Source organism: Bombina bombina, chromosome 9 (assembly GCF_027579735.1).
Source record: "Bombina bombina isolate aBomBom1 chromosome 9, aBomBom1.pri, whole genome shotgun sequence".
Taxonomy (NCBI): Eukaryota; Metazoa; Chordata; class Amphibia; order Anura; family Bombinatoridae; genus Bombina; species Bombina bombina.
In genome coordinates, this window is record NC_069507.1 from 212,515,025 (window position 1) to 212,537,990 (window position 22,966).

Genomic DNA, 22,966 nt, shown 5'->3' on the forward strand with positions numbered 1-22,966 from the left:
GAACTGGATAGGAAGAAGACCCCCTGTGTTAGGGGAATTTATTAAGCTAATGTATTGCCAGATGAGAGCAGAAATTTACGACCATAATTTAAGAAAGGAGACAAAGCTTAGGAAGTATTTTAACAAATGGTTAAAGGTACTTCGGCAATGGCCGCTAGATAAACAAAGACAATTTATTTCCCCTCTTAAGAATTTAGTATCCTTCTTAAATCTGATAGCAGAGGAGAGGTTACCCTACCAGTGGGGAGAGGTTAGGGAAGGAGTTAATTAAGTTAGGTAAATGTGTTTGGGTTTTTTTTTTTTTTTTTGTCGTTACGAGTGTGGTGCGGTATGAGTGGGTGTATGTTTAAAAAAATGTGTTATGAAAATAGTAGTGTGTATAAAGAACATTAGATTTTCTGGTATAAACAGGAGTATAAGAATAATTTAAAGTGAGAAAAGGTGGGGGTAGGGCAGAGTATATTATACACAAGAGATTCAGTGGTTAAGGGCGAATGGCCCAATTTGAGTTTTATAATCTCCTAACCACTGATACCTCCTGCCACAGATTTAAGGTTATGGGCAAGATACAACTAATGAGTAATTGTAAATAGACTTACAAGTAAGAATAGGTAACTTAAATCTGTGAGAAAAATTCCACCAATGCCCTCGTAAAATCAGAGCTAGATTGTTTTTAGTTAGAAAAAATGTTGTTCTCCATTCATACACTAAAGTTTATTAAAGTCAAAATTTTTAACCACACATACATTTAGCAAAAGCTAAAAATTAAAAACACTACACCTAAGTTGAGCTGTGAATTTTAAATTAATCTGAAATCAGTATCAAAGGTATCTGGCAGCAAAATTATAGATATAGGCTAAGCCCTTACAATCCGAGGGCTAGTTTTAAATTTAAATTTTAACCAGTAATTAAAGCTGCTTTCTACCAGACCAACAAAGGTGAGCAAGTTAAAAAGAAGGGAAAGACAGAGCTTATCCCAGAGGACCCCTGACGTACGTTTCACAAAAAACGCTTCCTCAGACCCCTCTGAGGAAGCGTTTTTTGTGAAACGTACGTCAGGGGTCCTCTGGGATAAGCTCTGTCTTTCCCTTCTTTTTAACTTGCTCACCTTTGTTGGTCTGGTAGAAAGCAGCTTTAATTACTGGTTAAAATTTAAATTTAAAACTAGCCCTCGGATTGTAAGGGCTTAGCCTATATCTATAATTTTGCTGCCAGATACCTTTGATACTGATTTCAGATTAATTTAAAATTCACAGCTCAACTTAGGTGTAGTGTTTTTAATTTTTAGCTTTTGCTAAATGTATGTGTGGTTAAAAATTTTGACTTTAATAAACTTTAGTGTATGAATGGAGAACAACATTTTTTCTAACTAAAAACAATCTAGCTCTGATTTTACGAGGGCATTGGTGGAATTTTTCTCACAGATTTAAGTTACCTATTCTTACTTGTAAGTCTATTTACAATTACTCGTTAGTAACATAACATAGTAACATAGTAACATAGTAGATAAGGTTGAAAAAAGACTGAAGTCCATCGAGTTCAACCTATACAAATCTAAAATACTTACAAAAAGCTCCAGTTAAGCTTAAATAACCCCATTAAAATGTGAGCCATTTAATACTAGCAATCATATCCATGAATTTTGTTTATATACAGAAATGTATCCAGACTATTTTTAAATGTATCTATGGTATTGGCATTCACTACCTCCTTTGGTAATGAGTTCCACAATTTTATTGCTCTTACAGTGAAAAAACGTTTCCGTTGCAGGAGATTAAATCTCCTTTCCTCCAACCTTAAATTATGACCTCTTGTCAGAACCAATTTTCTTGGAATAAAAAGAGCTTCTGCCATCTCTGTATATGGGCCTTGAATATATTTATATAAAGTAATCATGTCACCTCTCAAGCGCCTTTTTTCTAAAGAGAACAGACCCAGTTTGGCTAGCCTCTCCTCATAGGTTAATTTCTCCAATCCCCTTATTAGCTTTGTGGCCCTTCTCTGAACTTTTTCTAGTTCTGCAATATCTTTTTTAGCAATCGGTCCCCAGAACTGCACTCCAAACTCAAGGTGAGGTCTTACCAGGGCTTTATATAATGACAGAATTATGCTTTCTTCCCTTGAATCAATGCCTCTTTTAATACATGCTAGTATCTTATTAGCCTTTGAAGCCGCTGCCCTGCATTGTGCACTCATCTTTAGCTTGTTATCTATTACTACTCCCAAATCCCTTTCCTCCTGTGTTTGGCTAAGTCTTGTCCCATTTAAAAAATACATAGCCTGCTTATTTTTACTTCCAAAATGTAGAACCTTACATTTTTCCGTATTAAATCTCATTTTCCATTCACTTGCCCATAGTTCTAATTTTAGCAAATCCCTTTGCAAAGAGAGTTCATCCTGCTCTGACCTAATGACCTTACTTAACTTAGTATCATCTGCAAAAATAGAGATGTCGCTATTTAATCCTTGCTCCAAGTCATTTAGGAGTATAAGAATGTTAAACAACCTATAAGGTTTCCGTTGGTTTTGACATGTACTCTATTTTTTGTTTAAATTTTGAATGGGTGCGGCGTACAACAAGAAAATGTTGTCCTGACATACTTTGTTTTCTTTATAGAACTTTACCATTGGCCCTGCGTGGCGCAAAACAAGTAATATATTGTTGTTTGATATTGTGACACATTCTTGCTTGTAATATACACTACTGGTTATAAATAAACAATTTAAAAAAAATTTTTTTTATCAATTACATGCACCTGTTACACAAATTAACCCATGACTTTCTTTTTGGTCATGGTAAAAATCTCTTCCTTTGTGCCATATTAAGGCCATAAAATATTCATTATGAAAAGATATGTATAAATATAAGAACTGTCATTAAAGCAGAATACATATAGGATGTTACCCTTACCTAGAAAATATGAATAGATATTCAAATGTATCAAATATATCAAAAAATACAATTTAATTCAATATTAAACTATCATATTAACTTTTAGTAAAATAGATCAACATCCATTATTGAATTTAGACCAAAGGGGTGCTTTGTTTTAAGATTGAAAATCCAAAACACTTCCCTTTGGTCTAAAAGTCTCTCTCTGTCCCCACCCCTCCTGTGCCTAGGGACATGATCTATATACCCTGTACCGTTAGAAGGGAATCATTTGAATTGTGTTTCTGCCTAAAATGTTTAGCTATTGGTGTGGTACTATTTGGATTACCAATATCTCTCAAATGTTGTAGAAACCTATCTCGTAAAGCACTTTTTGTGCGCCCTACGTCCTGTTTCTTGCAGCCTTGGCATGTTAGTAGGTAAATGACAAAATTAGTATTGCAAGAAATACTGAAACGTATGTCAAACTCCCTATTAGTGGTACTGGATATGAATTTCGGTCCCTGTTGTATGTGTGTGCAAGTTTTGCAGATATTTCCTTGATACTTGATGCAACCTATTCTTCTCCTCAACCAAGACTAGTTTTTATTGAACGGTAACATAGAAGGAGCTAATAGGCTTCCTAAGGTCTTAGCTTTGCGGGCTGAAAAGTTACAGCCTTCGCAAATGATTTTGTTTAGTTTGACATTACTTTTTAAAATTGGTAAGCAGTTACGAATAATGTGCAAATTTTCCTATAATCTTTACTATAATTTGTTACAAAATAAGGAATGTTGTTATTTCTTTTATTCCGTTTTTTTCTTGTGTTACATTTTGTCACTAATAAATCCTCTCTCTTCAATTTGCCTACTTTGATTTTGGTTTCTGCCAATAGTTTAGTATCATAACCTCGCGCTTCCAATCTCTGGCTGGTATTGGATACATGTAATTTATATTTGTCTTATGTGGTACAATTTCTGTTAGTTCTAATCATTTGACCATAAGGTATAGAATTAATGGTGTACTTAGGGTGACAAGAAGAATAATGGAGAATAGTATTTCCTGCTGTACTCTTTCTATAGAGTTCTATCTCCAATGAGTGTGTGTCAATGTGAGATGTAAGTGTGACGTCCAAAAAATTAAGACTGTCCACACTGTCTATCATAGTGAACTCAAAATTTAAATTGTTGCTATTTGCGTGGTCAAGGAACTGGTGAACCGGAGAACTGTCTCCATCCCACACCAACAGCAAATCATCGATATATCTACCGAACTAGACAATATTTTAACGAAAGGGATTAGTATATTCAAAAACGTGGCACAGCTCCCAAAACCCCATATACAAATTAGCATATGATCGTGCAAATTATGTATTATGTATATTATTATATATATGTATGTATCTGTGTGTGTGTGTGTGTGTATGTGTTCTCCCAAGGACCTTTTTAGCGGGTTCAGCACCCGGCTGGTTTTACTGATCACTCTGCTAAAATGAGCTAATATTAAAATGATATTAAAAATGTTCATTCTTTATTGCACAAATTATCATTAAATACATTTGTTAAATTAATTTGTGCTTTGGATAGCATAAAATGATATAATAGAAAATATCACTCTGCCCACACCGGCTACTTCCTAATGCTTTTCTGTGGAGAACACTGTATGTATGTATGCATGTATGTATGTATGTATTTATGTGGATAGATGATATATATATATATATATATATATATATATATATATATATATATATATATATATATATATATATACATACAGGTAGCCCTCAGTTTACGCCAGGGTTAATTTCCAGAAGGAATGGTTGTAAATCGAAACCGTTGTATATTGAAACCCAGTTTATAATGTAAGTCAATGGGAAGTGAGGGAGTTAGATTCCAGGCCCCTCTCAAAATTGTCATAAGTAACACCTAATACATTATTTTTAAAGCTTTGAAATGAAGACTTTAAATGCTAAACAGCATTAAAAACCTAATTAAATAATCACACAACAGACTGTATCATCAAACTAAGTTTAATGAACCAAAACATTGTTTTGCTTGCACTTTTCTGCAAACAGTTATCTGCATTGTTAGCATGTTAGATAATATTGGGTCTGCACCTATTCTATGCATTTCAATCTGGAGTGATTAATAGGCAGTTAGGCACCCTCACCTCAAGCAGCTGGGCAGGAATATAATAGGGAAGTGGCTGCTAGATGTTGTTGCTTGAAAGCTGCTCGATAGCTATGGTCTGTTCTGTGTAGACAGATTAATTTAAGTCTGCTAAGTTGCATAACTTTGCTGCAACACAAGCGGACAGCTCCACCTACTGGCTATTTTAATTAGTGCACTGCTTTTCATTGCTTTTGCAATAGACTGAAAAAAAAGGTTGTTATTCTGAAACAGCACAAATTGAACCGGCGTAAACTGAGGGCCATCTGTCTATATATATATATATATATATATATATATATATATATATATATATATATATATATATATATATATATATATATATATATATACATATATATATATAAAAATACTGTAGATATATAGATTGATATAGATAGATATAGTGTAAATAGATAGATATGCACCATTCAAAAGTTTAGACACACCTGCCCTTACAAGTTTTTTTTTTTTATTATTATTATTACTTTTCTCAACATTTAGCATAATACTAAAGTCATCAAAAATGGAATTATGTTGTGACCATTTGTTAAACAATTCAAACTATTTTTTATTTTACTTTCTTCAAAGTAGCTACTCTTTTTACTACTTTGCACCCTCAGCCGATTTCTCGAGGTAGCCACCCCACCTGGGCTGCTTTTGCAACATTCTTGAATGAGTTCTCATATATGCTGGGCATTTGTAAGTTCTCAACCACTCTGCATGTTTGTGAAGCAATTTTTCCTTAGTCTACAGATGTATTTTGGTTCATTACATAAAAAATGTAGTACAGTGTTAGTGTGTTCAAAGAAAAAAATATTTTACAAAAAATAAAAAAAACAATGTACAAGTTATACCTTTAATATTTAACTAATAAGGAATACAGCTGAAAGCTTTCAGGTCCCTTTGTCAATACCAAGGACAGATTTCCACTGGTCTGATTTTCACTTCCTGTGTTGCTTGGCCCCAGAAAGTCTTTTCTTATTTGTCACCTTCAGTGGTAGTTTCATGAAGATCTGATTCACACAGATGATGATGAGGTTTGTCTGCTGCTCAAATTTATAGAAGACTTTATTAAGTCTCTTTTCTGAGCTGCTATTAACTGGTGATTTCTGAGGCTGTTGACTCTAATACATGTATCCAGTGTTGCAGAGGTAACTGCGCTTCTTGTGACGATGGTGGTTCTTATTAGAGCTTGTTTCATCATAGCCTTTAATGGTTTTGCCACAGCACCTGACAATAAGTTCAATATTTGTGAGATTTTTCAGGTTGACAAACCTTCACTTCTGAAACTAATGATGAACTTTTATTTCTCTTTGCTATGTTGAGCTGATTCTGTCCTACTATGGACTACTACAACCAGAAATGTTAAAACCAAACACCTTGTCACAACACCTGACTGGTGTAAGTTGTTATGATATACACATTCCACAATTAACTTGTAATGTACTCTGTGGGCTATTAAAGGGACATCAAACACAAATTTTCTCTTTCGTGATTCAGATAGAGCATGCAATTTTAAACAACTTTCTAATTTACTCCTATTATCAATGTTTCTTTGTTCTCTTGCTATCTTTATTTGAAAAAGAAGGCATCTAAACTAAGGAGCCAGCAAATTTTTGGTTAATACCCTGGACAGCACTTGTTTATTGGTGGGTGAATTTATCCACCAATCAGCAAGAATGGGGCGGCATCTAAATGTACATTCTTGCTTTTCAAATAAAGATACCAAGAGAATGAATAAAATGTGATAATAGGAGTTCGTTAATTAGTACATAAAAATTTGGTTTTGTAAAGAATTTCATCCATAAATATGAAATTTGTTGGTCTACAAAACTAATTTCAAAAGCGTTCTTTGAGTAAATTTGAAGCGTACATTCTGTCAAGTGTGTCTATAGACTATATCAGTAGTTAAAGTTTGTGCTAATGCAAATTAGTTTGAACATATTATTTTAGCACCAGTGTCCATTGCAATTATTTAATTACAAACACAGAAGTGCTGCTATGAGCTGTAAAACATTGCTTAATCATACAGCACAATGTTTCCAGAACCACAAACAGGGATACCATGATGTTTGAAGTTGGTTGGGTAAGGTGGTTGTGGCTATGCACAATAATACTACCTATTTGTTGTACAGGGACACTGTAAGGATCACAAAGTTTGCATTACACATATTTGTAGGGTGACCATATTGCCGCTTTAAAAAGGGACACATGAAAAATACATATCTCAGGGTTCTTATATAAAACATTTCTTTAAACAGCCCTGAAAACAGCCCTGACATGTATTTTTCATATGTGTCCCTTTTTTAAGCGGCCATATGGTCAGCCTACATTTGACATCTTTTATGGGAAAGTGTTAGTAGATGCTGGCAAGTTAATGTGGCTAATACAACAATTTAACGTATGAGCAGAGCACTTGGTGGCCATAACTGGCAATTTATATACAGTGGTATTGTAACAAGACCAGCTATACATATATTTCTTAAAGGGACATGATACACTCAGATTGTAATATAAAATATTATATTATGTATAGTAAAACAAAATGCAGTAAACATTTATTATGTATTTTGCTCACTTTTGTTGTAAAATACTTCAAGAGCTGGTCAAGAGCTGGTCAAGAGCTGCATATTGCCGAAATCAGCTACAAGTCAGATATTGATTGTTTAGAGCAGCGTATAGACAAATTCACAACTAGTCCTAATGGGCCACAGTAAAATAGTTGTGCAGATCACCGATAAAAATAACTAATAGTTTTAAATAGTTTCTAAAACATATATTGTATGTAGGTCTTTTTCTATTCAGTACAGCAAACACCTTGAGATTTTAATATAAAGGATTTAGTTATACATAGTAAAACAACGTTACAGTATAATTGTATTATTCATTTTGCCCCTTTTCATGTAAATTAGCTCTGAAACTTGAGGATTTTCTAAATCTCAGAACTGAGCAAACAAACAGCAGACTTTTCAAGGCTAAACCAGCTACATATCTTTCCTTAATTGGCTTTAATAACAAATGCAAATCTATGAACTTTATACTAACAAAATTACATTGAATAGCCTTGTTATCTGCAAACTCAAGCTCAGATTGGCTCTTCCAAATAAGGCAAGTGGTGGGTGCAGTTTGGCTATTGAAAAATAATTGCAGCAAACAAGATGTTTGTTTAAAATGTTTAGACTTGGTTGATAGTTTATTCTATAACAAGACAACTATAATATCTTGTAGTTATAAGGTGTTTGCTGCCTCTTTAACCGTTGATACAAACTATGCATATATAACACAATAAATAAGTTTTATTGCTCTGTTTCACCAAAACTTTATATTAAAAGATAGAATCAACTGCTTAAAGGCAACATTTTTAGACCCAGCATTTCTTAAAGGGACAGTATACACCAATTTTCATATAACTGCATGTAATAGACACTACTATAAAGCATAAGATGCACAGATACTGATATAAAAATCCAGTATAAAACTGTTTAAAAACTTACTTAGAAGCTCCCAGTTTAGCTCTGTTGAAAAGGTAGCTGGAAAGCCCACTGAAAGTGGGAAATGCGACACTCCCCCCACTCCCCCTTCTTTTGCATATGAAAAGACCCTTTACACAAACAGGAGCAAGCTGGAGTAGGTATCTGATGGTATTTTCATAAAACTTTGGGGCTTGGTTAGGAGTCTGAAAATCAGAGCAATGATATTTAAAAATAAGGAAAACTATACATAAAAAACAAAAAAACAAACTTAATGGGCTATATAAATAGATAATCTGCAAAACATTTATGCAAATAAAAAATGAGTGCATAATGTCCCTTTAATTTCAAGTGTATTTTGCCTCCAACAATATACACAATATTTTAAATGAAGTCTGACTAGTGATATTTTAAAATGGCATTATTATATCTCTTTCTATGCAAGCAAGTATTTTCTGGCATTTGCTGTATTTTATTGCTTGTAAAGGGTTAAACATAGTTAAAGTCATCTTCAGAGAAGCAATGCAGTACAGGGAACTAGCTGAACACATCTGGTAAGCCAATGACAACAGGCATATGTGAATAGTCATTAGTGACCAATCACCAGCTAGCTCCCATTAAAGAATTTCTGCTCAAATTTGATAATACAGGTACAAATCCATAATTCTGAAATCCAGACTTTTTTCATTATGTTTTTTTTAAATAAAATTATTAAAAATAACAATTTCTTTCCTATGGCATGGAGAGTCCACAAAACATTCTAATTACTAGTGGGATATTCACTCCTGGTCAGCAGGAGGAGGCAAAGAGCACCCCAGCAGAGCTGTTAAGTATCACTTCCCTTACCCATAATCCCCATTCATTCTCTTTGCCTTGATCACAGGAGGATGGCGAAGATGGTGCCTGAAGATTTTAATCCTTTTAATGGGTACTTTTCCCTGCAAGCAAGGAGATTGGGGTTATGCTGTGTCCATGTTAATCTGTTTAGTAAGAGTAATGGTGGCTATTAGCATTTAGAAGACGACGAGGTAGTCTTTGCCTTAACTTCTAACATTATTGCTACCTCTATTATAGAAAGCCAGAGTTGGTTACTCTGTTCTTTCTTTTCTATAGGTCCCTAGTAGATATGGTGAAGCTGCCACACCTCAGAAAACATAGGATCCATAAACATGTAGGATCCACAGGTAAGTGCTTTCCCTTCTAGGTTTGAAGGTACCGGCACTATAGGGGTTAAACTGTTATGGAAAGTATTTGAATCTGTTTTAGGGGCATTTATGTGAAAAGAGGCATCATTTTTTATTGAGGGCTCAGCGATGGGAGAGTGTATGAAGTGTTTAACAGGTGTTTGTTTTACTTCTTGTTGCAATCACTTTTCAGCTCAGCTTATTGGTCCAATCACTTTTGCTGTGTTGCTGTTGTTTTTTTGTTAATTGTGAACTGATAACCAATTATGGACATTAAAGGGACAGTCAACCCAAATTTTCAAATAGGTCATTCCTATTCTTGATTTGCACTGTAGCTTAATTTAGTAGCCTAAATCGTTTCTAAGCATTAGTACTTTTTCCTCTTGTGACTGTTTAAAATGCCCGCCTGCCCCTCCCATATTTCGTCATCAGGATCGTCAGGATCTTCATTGTCCAGCTCTAACTCTGCTAATTCTCGTCCTTCCACACTCCCGTGTTTTGCGCATGCGCAGTGCACCGCTAACACTGTAGGGGGAAGGTTTTAAAAGGGAACTCTAAATCCCTTCTCTTGTTCCTAGACATCTGATATTTCAATGAACTGGACAATGAAGATCCTGACGATCCTGGTGACAAAATATGGGAGGGGGCAGGCGGGCATTTTAAACAGCCACAAGAGGAAAAAGTAAGTACTAATGCTTAGAAACGATTTAGGCTACTAAATTAGGCTACAGTGCAAATTAAGAATCGTTAGCAACTTTATAGGAATTACCTATTTGAAAATTTGGGTTGACTATCCCTTTAATACTGTGTTGATTAATTTGCTTATTTTGTTGGGAGGCTAAGATAATTCCTCCTGTACAGTTTTGCTCTTTCCAATAAACATCTTGGATTTGAGAGCAATTTTCTATGCTTTAATAACTTGGCCTCAACTAGCTGTGATCCGATTTATTAGATTTCAGTTGGACAACATCACCTCGGTGGCCTACATCAATTACCAGGGAGGAACTCAGAGTTCCTTGGCAATGAAGGAGGTGTCTCGCATTCTCCAGTTGGCGGAGTCTCACGATTGCCATCTCTCTGCCATCCACATTCCAGGGGTGAACAACTGGGAGGTGGATTTTCTAAGCAGGCAGACTTTTCATCCCGGAGAGTGGGCTCTCCACCCAGAGGTTTTCACAATAATAACTCTCAGGTGGGGGTTCCGGAGTTGGATCTGATGGTGTCTCATCAAAATGCCAAGCTTTCAAAGTACGGTTCAAGTTCAAGAGATCCTCAAGCCGTTCTTGTAGATGCTCTAGCGGTTCCTTGGAGCTTCAATCTAGCATACCTGTTTTCTCCATTTGCGTTGCTTCAATGAGTAATTGCTCACATCAAACAGGAGAGAGCTTCTGTGATTCTAATAGCTCCTGCATGGCTTTGCAGGATCTGGTTCACGGATCTGGTGACAATGTCATCTCTACCGCCATGGTTACCTTTCAGGAAGGACATTCTACTTCAGGGTCCCTTTCTTCATCCAAATCTGGTTTCTCTGAAGCGGACTGCTTAGAGAGAGAGAACGTCTAAGTTTGGCTAGACGTGGCTTTTCTGAGAAAGTCATAGATACTATGCTTCAGGCTCATAAAACGGTTACGCGCAGAATTTACCATAGGGTATGGTGTAAATACCTTCATTGGTGTGATTCAAAAGGTTTTTCTTGGAACAAAGTAAGGGTTCCTTGAATTTTGGCTTTTCTTCAGGATTGCCTGGAGATGGGTTTGTCACAAGGAACTTCTTTTGCATAACTTGGATGTTGTGCATGCTCTTAAATTTTACCTTCAAGTAACTAAAGATTTCTGTCAGACTTCTGCCCTGTTTGTTTTCTCTGGTAAGCGTAGGGGTCAGAAGGCCACTTCTTCCAATCTTTCTGGTTGAGAAGTGTTATCCGTTTAGCTTATGAGAAAGCTGGACAGCAGCCTCCTGAGAGAATAAGGCTCATTCCACTAGAGCTGTTTCATCTTCATGTGCATTCAAAAATGAAGCTTCTGTGGAGCAAATCTGTAAGGCGGCCACTTGGTCCTCTATTCATACTTTTTCCAAATTCTACAAATTTTATACTTTTGCCTCAGCTGATGCTTCTTTTGGGAGAAAAGTTCTTCAAGCGGTGGTGCCTTCAGTTTAGGTCCGCCTGTCTTGTTCTCCCTCCCTATTAATTCTGTGTCCTCTAACTTTGGTATTGGTTCCCACTAGTAATTAAAATTTTTCATGGACTCTGCATGCCACAAGAAAGAAAACATAATGTATGGTTACCTTATAAAAAATTTGTTTTACGGGCATGGAGAGTCCTCGACCCACCCTTATTCAAATTAAGACGGCAGTAGTCCTCAGGCACCTCTATTCCCTTGTGTTATCTTATTTTTTCCGTTTCCTTCGGTCGAATGACTGTGGGTTATGGGTAATGGAAGTGATACTTAACAGCTCTGCTTTGGTGCTCTTTGCCTCCTCTTGCTGGCCAGGAGTGAATATTCCACTAGTAATTAGAATGTTTCGTGACTCTCCATGCCCGGAAAGAAAGAAATTTATCAGGTAAGCATACATTTTGTTTTTTCCTGCCTGTGAGTCCCAGTCTCCTCTATCTACATCTTTGTTTTTTTGTTTTTGTCATAAAATGCAAATGCAAGTCTTTATTAAACAACTATTACCTTTCTGATCACAGTACTGTACTGTCGGTTCTATTTAGGCATGGGATATGCGTTCAGGTCATTCGTTAGCTGCAGAATGGGGAAGATGGCGGTTGCCAGTGGCATTCAGCGTTTTTCTGAGCCAGATTTCTTCTTGTGAAAGTGCAACACTCTAAGATTTGGATTTGGGTTTGCACAGATCTTAGTGTGTTCTATATATACAAAACTATTAGAAAAGATATAAAACTACCTTTAGGTTGCATGTACAAGCTGTATTATGTTGTAATTATTGTCTAAATGACACAATACAACTGGGTCCCATCTTCTCTCCAAACTTTTCCATTTTAACGACACAAATATTCTGAAAAACAAAACTTTTCTGGTCCCAAGCAGTTTGTATAAAGGGTTTTATACCTGTAGGAGTAAATTGAAAAGCCTCTTAAAATTGCACACTCTGTCCAAATCATGAAATCTTAATTTTTCATTTCCTGCCCATTTAAAGCCAAATCTACAGAAAGAAAAGAAAAAAGCAATAGTGCATTATGGGTAAGGAAGTTTGCATTTCATTCAAGGCTGGATTGACCTATCAGGATACCAGGAGATTCCCCGGTGGGCTGCAGCAGCTAGGGCTGGAAAACTACAATTTAAAGGTGATTAATGGGTGCAATTGGGTTGTAGGGTGCCTAAATAACAACAACCTGGCACTTTTTTAAATAAAAACTAATATAATATAATTCTAACAAAATATTTTGGGGTAAGGAGTATCCCAGTAATCCACTTTGATAAGAATGGGGCATACATATTGTAATGACTCAACGGATAAAAGGACTGGTCTCCAAATTTTCCAGGGCTGCTTTTTATTCCCAGTCCAGCCCTGATTTCATTGCATCTAGTGCATCTAAGTTAAATGAATCACTGAAATGACTATCTGCATCTTTAAAATATCTGACCAGGTTTATGGTTTCATTAGAAAATTTGCCTGTTTGTGCAAACTTCATGATACATAGAGGATTTGTTATATACTGCTGGCACTGTTGCTGGTTAACCTGCTGTTCACCTTTAGTAACATAAATCATAGGATTCTCAAGCTTATTGTTAAGATGCATTTGTTGTGCTGTTGGCCAATGGATGTCTTTACAGGGAGAAGTTATGATTTCTTTATGTAATAACATTTCTAAAATCTTTAGCTGTAGCAATAAAGCTGCAAAATCAGAGAGGCCATTTTAATTTATCACAACATTTTGTATTTATTTTGGTTATAACTGCACATCTTTCCTGGCCCTAATCTGTAATATCTGACTGTTGTATGGTTTTATTTTAAGAGCTGCCCTTATCATACACTGGTGCTTTTGCCTAATGTAGCTAACAAATCCAGCAAGCTGTGTGACATTAGAATCACTTGAGTTTTGTGGGCAAGACGCCAAACGAAAAATATTTTTAAAAATAAATGTCAATAACTTTTCCATGCCCCCCCCCCACACACACACACACATACACAATAGAAATAGATTGTCCCATTTTGAAGGTATTTTATGGTTATCTGATTTAATGTATGGTATGTGTGTGCCTTTAAACAAACTGAATAATTTAGAGGGGGTACAATTAGATGTGTGATTCCCATTGCTTTTGATGTAATAAAGTTATTTGCACAGAATAAGTCAGGGATAATGTCTATTATTATGTCTTTTAAAATAACAATTAAGTGCAAATGTAATTCTCCTTTAATGGTAAATGGGTTAAACACATTGTTAAAATCCGCTCTAGAGCAGGAATGCGCTACTGAGACATAACTGAAGACATCAGGTGAGCCAATGACAAGCGGCATATGTGCGTATTTACCAATCAGCAGTTATCTCCCAGTAATGCACTTCTGCTCCAGAGCCTATGCTTTTAAACAAAGAATACAAAGAAAATAGTCAATCTAATAATAAAGGTAAATTGAATTTAAAACTAATTTAAGTAATTTAAAACGACATGCTATATTTGTACCATGACAATTTAGTTTTGAGTTTCATGCCCATTAAGCTTTGTTGTTTTGGTTTTTTTTAGGGTTTTTTTTTCTCCAGTAAGGCTGGTGTGTATCTTAAAGTATTTAGATCTTTGACACTGCAACATGCTACACAGTTATTGCTTGATCTGAAATGGCTGTAATAAAATAGATAAAGAATATTGAAGAGGGTGTGCTTCTAAACCGAAAACCAATGCAAAACCCACTAACAAAATTACTATATTAAATCCTTTTATGCATTTATTTTCTATACAGATCTTTTGCAAAATAGTGCTTAATTGCTAATACTATGCAGAAATAATTTAATACGCCTCTAAATAGATTAGCCTAATGAGCCAAAAAACAGCAAATATAGTTTGAAACAAGTGTTGCAAGCCGTTTGACATGATTTTCTAATTTTTTTCATTTACTAATGTAAAAATCTGAATTTTGAAATGATTAAGATGACAGCAGAGCTAAATATTGTGAAAAGTAATGACTAGTACTAAAAAGAAATAATAAATAAAAAAAAAAGGAATTTGACTAATGCCCAGATTACATTTTCATTTATTTTGTTTCCTCTCTGGCCTTCATAATTCTTCAATGCCCAAGAGACATAAGTGTCTGGACTCTTTTGCTTGTTGTATTAGATGCACTCTACTAGAACGATGCCTGATAAACAGTGTTAAGCCAAGAAATGCGTAGCAAAGTAAATAAGTGTTTTTATCTCATAATATTTACTATAACCACATGTCAACAATTATGATGAGGAAATCAGAGTCCATAGTATAGTCAGCTAAGAGGGTATAAGTTGACCCAGACCACCATTGAAGTGTGCACCTTTTCTGGGTGTACAGCTGTTAGTATTACATTGTATATATGCTAAAACTGAGATACACTGTACCATAGTGCACCCTCCTCTTTTTTTTGCTGGAAGTTTGTCTTTAAAGAGGAGCAGCTCTATGTAAATGTGCATCGCTTGGTCATTTTTTTATTTTGTATTGTAGCTGGCGCCTTTGGCTTTATATTGACTCTTCTGACAAAAGTTTTACAATAGTAATTATACCAAACCCACTACTATTTATTTTTTGTGCATTGACATCTGTCTCCTATGTATGCTCCCAGTGCTACAAGTGAGATTGGATTGTCACTAAAGTTCAGAGGTAATGATTGGGGATGAGAAGCCTGTGTGTAGGCACATAGTGTGTATAGGCACATAGTACGTCTCTCTAAGGATGGCACCTTTCTTGATTGTTAACAGATTATTATTATTATTATCATTTATTTGTATAGCGCCGCCAAATTCCGTAGCGCTGGGATAAAAACTTTGCAGCCCACTCCATCTCATGTTAAATTCTCTAATCATCACACCAAATTATTAGGTTTGGCCAATCATAAACTATACTATGATATTTAAGAACTTTTTAAAGCAAATACTTTTGTAAAAGTCTGTGAGTATTAATTTAACATTGTCTAGAGGTGGCAGTAAGATAAATTTGGCCCACGGTAGAGTCCAGAATTAGGGTAATTTTACCGTTTTGAATTTGATCCATAAAGCTGTTGTAGTGACTGGAAGAGACAAGCATAATAAGATTGGTGAGGGAGATGAGTCTACAGGATACAAATAAAATGGATTAGTGTGTTTGAGGATACAGCTTTAGGAGAGTGTTAAATTAATCAAGTTAGGATATTAGAGAGTGGATAAGAAACATTTTTTTAAAAGAGCAAGGGACACATTTTTGAGATTAAATATTGTTATAATTTAGTGAATGTTGAGGAAAAGAAAACTATTGAGTGCAGGGTAGTTGGTAGACAGTGAAATGAGACTGATGATGTTGGCATAGTACTCATAAGAAGAACTCCAAAACCTCAATTAATTGAGGGTAGTGGAAGCCATCCATGAGACATCCAGTAACATGAGCGACAATAGATCAAGATGTACAAACACAGATCTTGCTAAAAGTTTTTTTCCCCCATGTAAAGTGGTATAAATTGAGAACGGCAGAGGTTTCAAAACTGAAGCTTGAGGAACTCCTAGCTGGCAGTGGAAGCATGGAAGCAGATCCAGAAGGGAGCAGTAGGGGAGAGTGAGAGACAAAGAAGATTTGAACCATAACGTTTAACCATTATGATGAAGCCAAGGAAGGAGATATTGCAGTTGTAGTGATCAGTGTTGAGAAAAGCAGAAGGGTCAAGATAAATTATTAGTGAAATTTGTTTTTTCTTTTGTGAAATTATCCTTTTATTTGGACAATTTACATGTTGCTTTTAGCTTTAGTGAATGCAGAAAGTCAAGATTCTTAAAGGTCAAATATGATTTGAAAGATAGTTTAGGAAGCTCATGGAGGCAAAGTGATTAGGCCATAGCGGTGAATAAGAATGTGTTAAGATGGGAGTTATGAGAGCATGAAACAATGCTAGATATTTTATGGATATTCTAGACTCGGTATTGAAGCATTGGAGAGAATTAGAGTTAGCTGCACATCTAATAAATAGTGATTAGTCAAAGTGACCATAGTGCAGACACATCATTTATCACAAATTTAAAGGAGTCAAGAGTGTCTGTTGCACTGTGAGGGGCTTGGATAAAAAGGTTTGATGAAATGTCATGTGTTTCTTATGATCTTAAAGGTCAAAATTAAACTTTAATGGTTTAGATAGAGCATCCAATTTTAAACAGATTTCCATTTCACTTCTATTATCAAATGTGCTTTATTATCTCAGAAAGCTTTGTTTGTTGATTAAAGCTAGATAAGCTCAGGTGCAGCAATGCATTACTGGGAGCTATAGCTGAACACGTCAGGTGAGCCAATGACAAGGCAAATATGTGCAGCTGCCAATCACAGCTAGCTCCCAGATGCGTTATGATGTTCCTAAGACTCTAGGTTTACTGTTCAACAAAGGATACAGAGAGAATTAAGCAAATTTGAGAATAGAAGTAAATTGGAAAGTTGTTTAAAATGACATGCTCTATCTGAATCATGAAAGTCCACGGATCATCCATTACTTGTGGGATATTCTCCTTCCCAACAGGAAGTTGCAAGAGGATCACCCACAGCAGAGCTGCTATATAGCTTCTCCCCTAACTGCCATATCCAGTCATTCTCTTGCAAGCTCTCAACATAGCTGGAGGTAGTAAGAGGAAAGTGGGGTAATATAGTTAGTTTTTTCTTCAATCAAAAAGTTTATTGTTTTTAAATGGTACCGGAGTTGTACTATTTTATCTCAGGCAGCATTTAGAAGAAGAATCTGCCTGCGTTTTTCTATGATCTTAGTAGAAGTAACTAAGATCCACTGCTGTTCTCACATATGTCTGAGGAGTGAGGTAACTTCAGAGGGAGAATGGCGTGCAGGTTATCCTGCAATAAGGTTTGTTCAGTTTAAGTTTTTCTAGGGATGGAATTTGCTAGAAAAAAGCTGCTGATACCGGATTAATGTAAGTTAAGCCTAAATACAGTGATTTAATAGCGACTAGTATCAGGCTTGCTATCAGAGGTATATACTCTGATTAATGTGCAATATAAAATGTTTGCTGGCATGTTTAATCGTTTCTTTCATGTAATTAGCAAGAGTCCATGAGCTAGTGACGTATGGGATATACATTCCTACCAGGAGGGGCAAAGTTTCCCAAACCTCAAAATGCCTATAAATACACCCCTCACCACACCCACAAATCAGTTTTACAAACTTTGCCTCCTATGGAGGTGGTGAAGTAAGTTTGTGCTAGATTCTACGTTGATATGCGCTCCGCAGCAGGTTGGAGCCCGGTTTTCCTCTCAGCGTGCAGTGAATGTCAGAGGGATGTGAGGAGAGTATTGCCTATTTGAATTCAATGATCTCCTTCTACGGGGTCTATTTCATAGGTTCTCTGTTATCGGTCGTAGAGATTCATCTCTTACCTCCCTTTTCAGATCGACGATATACTCTTATATATACCATTACCTCTACTGATTCTCGTTTCAGTACTGGTTTGGCTTTCTACTACTTGTAGATGAGTGTCCTGGGGTAAGTAAGTCTTATTTTCTGTGACACTCTAAGCTATGGTTGGGCACTTTTATATAAAGTTCTAAATATATGTGTTCAAACATTTATTTGCCTTGATTCAGGATGTTCAACGTTCCTTATTTCAGACAGTCAGTTTCATATTTGGGATAATGCATATGAATTAATCAATTTTTTTCTTACCTTAAAATTTGACTTTTTCCCTGTGGGCTGTTAGGCTCGCGGGGGCTGAAAATGCTTCATTTTATTGCGTCATTCTTGGCGCAGACTTATTTGCCGCAAAAAAAATTTTCTGTTTCCGGCGTCATACGTGTCGCCGGAAGTTGCGTCATTTTTTGATGTTTTTTTGCGCCAAAAGTGTTGGCGTTCCGGATGTGGCGTCATTTTTGGCGCCAAAAGCATTTAGGCGTCAAAAAATGTGGGCGTCTTTTTTGGCGCTAAAAAATATGGGCGTCACTATTGTCTCCACATTATTTAAGTCTCATTATTTATTGCTTCTGGTTGCTAGAAGCTTGTTCACTGGCATTTTTTCCCATTCCTGAAACTGTCATTTAAGGAATTTGATCAATTTTGTTTTATATGTTGTTTTTTCTATTACATATTGCAAGATGTCTCCGTTTGTCCCTGAGTCAGAAGCCACTTCTGGAAAAATGCTTAACTGAGTTTCAGTTCTACCAAAGATAAGTTCATTTATTTTAAATGTTATAAATGTTTATCTTTAGCTATGGTTTGTAATAAGTTATTATGATATACTTTTACATGCAGATTCCATTAGTATTTATGCTTTATACATTTCCATTCTTAAGTGCAAGAAATGTTTAGAAGATTTATAAGAAATATTTTTTCTGATTAAGGCTATGTCTGACTTTGTGCCTTCTAATACGATTTTTAGGTCTTTTTCACTTCTTTTTTAATTATTGAAGTTTCAAATGACCAACAACATACTGATTTATCCTTCTCTGATGATGTTTTTATCTCTTTCAGAAATTCTCTTCATCAGATATTGACACTAACAAATCTACTTTTTTATATAATTTATTTATTATTAAAGTACATTTGTTCTTTGTTGAAGAGGTGTTGATTATTTTGGATATTAAGGTAACTAGTTATTTAAGACTAGCTGACACTATTTCTGCCTTTTTATTTCTTCTGTGATTTCAGAGGTTTTCTTTCCAATTCCCCATACTAGGGAATGGAATAGGCTGAGAATTTTCTTTTATTTTTAAACTATATTCTTTGTCAGCAGTTAAATTCAATTTGGAGGGTTCTCCATTTTATTGGAGCTATCTCTACTCCTACTAATTATGCTATTGTTTTTATAGCAAAATAGTATTTATTTTCCTTTATATAGTTGTATCTTATTTTTGGAAAATTATTTAGTTTCAGGTACTTTTCTTGGTCCTGTGATATTGCAATTGTTTCATTTTTTCTGTTTACTTTAAGATCAAGTATCAGATCATGATTTATTTTAGCATTGTTAAGGGACAACATTTACTAGACTAGGTGCCGTTGCATTTGTCTTGTTGTTTTGCATTTTGCAAGTCCTCTGTTTTGACTGGTCCTTTAAACTGGACTATCATGCTTATGATTTCATTAGTGTCTTCATTTTATTGAATATATTCGCAAATGAGGGTTAATCTATGTCTTTAGCTACTTTAGCTAGAAGAATTCTGTGATTTTTTAAAAAAAAAAAAAGAAAATCCATATTTCTTTTGTTCTAAGATAATCAATTATAATTGGATTCAATTCTTAACTGTTACTATGGGCTTCAAGATTGAGTTCTAAGACTAAAACTTTAAGCTTATACTAGTTTGGTTGTTCTTATTAAGGAACGAATCCTGAGTTCTTTCCCAAGTAACATGTTTTTAATTGGGGTTCGAAATTAGCTCCCTAATGTTGCGATGCACGTGCCGTATTCCAGCTTGGCTGGTAAGGGGTAGGTTAAGACTTCTTTGAAATTTATACGGATCTTGTCCGCATGGCTTCTTGCCAACCGTGGATTCTTCCGTTAAGACCAGACCTTCTGTCACAAGGTCCTTTTTTACCATCAGGATCTCAAATCCTTAAATTTAAAGGTATGGAAATTGAACGCTTGATTTTTAGTCAAAGAGGTTTCTCTGACTTTGTGATTAATACTATGTTACAGGCTCGTAGATCTGTATCTAGGAAGATATATTATCGAGTCTGGAAGACTTACATTTCTTGGTGTCTTTCTCATCATTTTTCCTGGCATTCTTTTAGAATTCCGAGAATTTTTCAGTTTCTTCAGGATGGTTTGGATAAAGGTTTGTCTGCAAGTTCCTTGAAAGGACAAATCTCTGCTCTTTCTGTTCTTTTTCACAGAAGGATTGCTATTCTTCCTGATATTTATTGTTTTGTACAAGCTTTGGTTCGTATAAAACCTGTTATTAAGTCAATTTCTCCTCCTTGGAGTTTGAATTTGGTTCTGGGGGCTCTTCAAGCTCTTCCGTTTGAACCTATGCATTCACTGGACATTAAATTACTTTCTTGGAAAGTTTTGTTTTCTTTTGGCCATCTCTTCTGCTTATTAGAGTTTCTGAATTATCTGCTCTTTCTTGTGAATCTCCTTTTCTGATTTTCCATCAGGATAAGGCGGTGTTGCGAACTTCTTTTAAATTTTTACCTAAGGTTGTGAATTCTAACAACATTAGTAGAGAAATTGTGATTCCTTCATTATGTCCTAATCCTAAGAATTCTAAGGAGAGATCATTGCATTCTTTTGATGTAGTTAGAGCTTTGAAATATTATGTTGAAGCTACTAAGAATTTCCGAAAGACTTCTAGTCTATTTGTTATCTTTTCCGGTTCTAGGAAAGGTCAGAAGGCCTCTGCTATTTCTTTGGCATCTAAGTTGAAATCTTTAATTCATCATACTTATGTCGAGTCGGGTAAATCTCCGCCTCAAAGGATTACAGCTCATTCTACTAGGTCAGTTTCTACTTCCTGGGCGTTTAGGAATGAAGCTTCGATTGATCAGATTTGCAAAGCAGCAACTTGGTCTTCTTTGCATACTTTTACTAAATTCTACCATTTTGATGTGTATTCTTCTTCTGAAGCAGTTTTTGGCAGAAAAATACTTCAGGCAGCTGTTTCAGTTTGATTCTTCTGCTTATAATTTCAGTTTACTTCATTATAAGATTTAAACTTTATTTTGGGTGTGGATTATTTTTCAGCGGAATTGGCTGTCTTTATTTTATCCCTCCCTCTCTAGTGACTCTTGCGTGGAAGATCCACATCTTGGGTAGTCATTATCCCATACGTCACTAGCTCATGGACTCTTGCTAATTACATGAAAGAAAACATAATTTATGTAAGAACTTACCTGATAAATTCATTTCTTTCATATTAGCAAGAGTCCATGAGGCCCACCCTTTTTTGTGGTGGTTATGATTTTTTGTATAAAGAACAATTATTCCAATTCCTTGTTTTTTATGCTTTTGCACTTTTTTCTTATCACCCCACTTCTTGGCTATTCGTTAAACTGATTTGTGGGTGTGGTGAGGGGTGTATTTATAGGCATTTTGAGGTTTGGGAAACTTTGCCCCTCCTGGTAGGAATGTATATCCCATATGTCACTAGCTCATGGACTCTTGCTGATATGAAAGAAATTAATTTATCAGGTAAGTTCTTACATAAATTGTTTTTTATATATGCTTTGGTGATAAAACTTATTGGGGCCTAGTTTTTTCCACATGGCTGGCTTGATTTTTGCCTAGAAACAGTTTCCTGAGGCTTTCCACTGTTGTAATATGAGTGGGAGGGGCCTATTTTAGCGCTTTTTGCGCAGTTAAAATTACAGACAGAGACATTCAGCTTCCCTCAGCAGTCCCCTGCATGCTTTAGGACATCTCTGAAGGGCTCAAAAGGCTTCAAAAGTCATATATTGAGGAAGGTAAAGCCACAGTGAATCTGTGGCAGTTTTTGTGACTGTTTAAAAAACATTTTTTTCAATTTGTTAATCCGTTTTTTGTATTAAGGGGTTAATTATCCATTTGCAAGTGGGTGCAATGCTCTGCTAACTTGTTACATACACTGTAAAAATTTTGTTAGTTTAACTGCCTTTTTTCACTGTTATTTCAAATTTTAGCAAAATTTGTTTCCCTTAAAGGCACAGTAACGTTTTTTATATTGCTTGTTTAACTTGATGTAAAGTGTTTTCCAAGCTTGCTAGTCTCATTGCTAGTCTGTATAAACATGTCTGACATAGAGGAAACTCCTTGTTCATTATGTTTAAAAGCCATGGTGGAACCCCATATGAGAATATGTACTAAATGTATTGATTACACTTTAAACAATAAAGATCAGCTTTTATCTTTAAAAAAATTATCACCAGAGGATTCTGGTGAGGGGGAAGTTATGCCGACTAACTCTCCCCACGTGTCAGACCCTTTGACTCCCGCTCAAGGGACTCACGCTAAAATGGCGCCAAGTACATCAAAGACGCCCATAGCGATTACTTTGCAGGATATGGCGGCAATCATTGATAATACCCTGTCAGCGGTATTAGCCAGACTGCCGGAATTCAGAGGAAAGCGCGATAGCTCTGGGGTTAGACGTAGTACAGAGCGCGTAGATGCCTTAAGGCCCATGTCTGATACTG

At 35.6% G+C, this 22,966-nt stretch overlaps 1 protein-coding gene across 1 annotated transcript in view; it reads left to right on the forward strand.

Moving 5' to 3' along the window:
• The window catches only part of INPP5A (inositol polyphosphate-5-phosphatase A), an 878,314-nt gene that overhangs the window by 652,923 nt on the left and 202,425 nt on the right, over positions 1–22,966 (forward strand). The gene's annotated exons all lie outside the window — the stretch shown is intronic.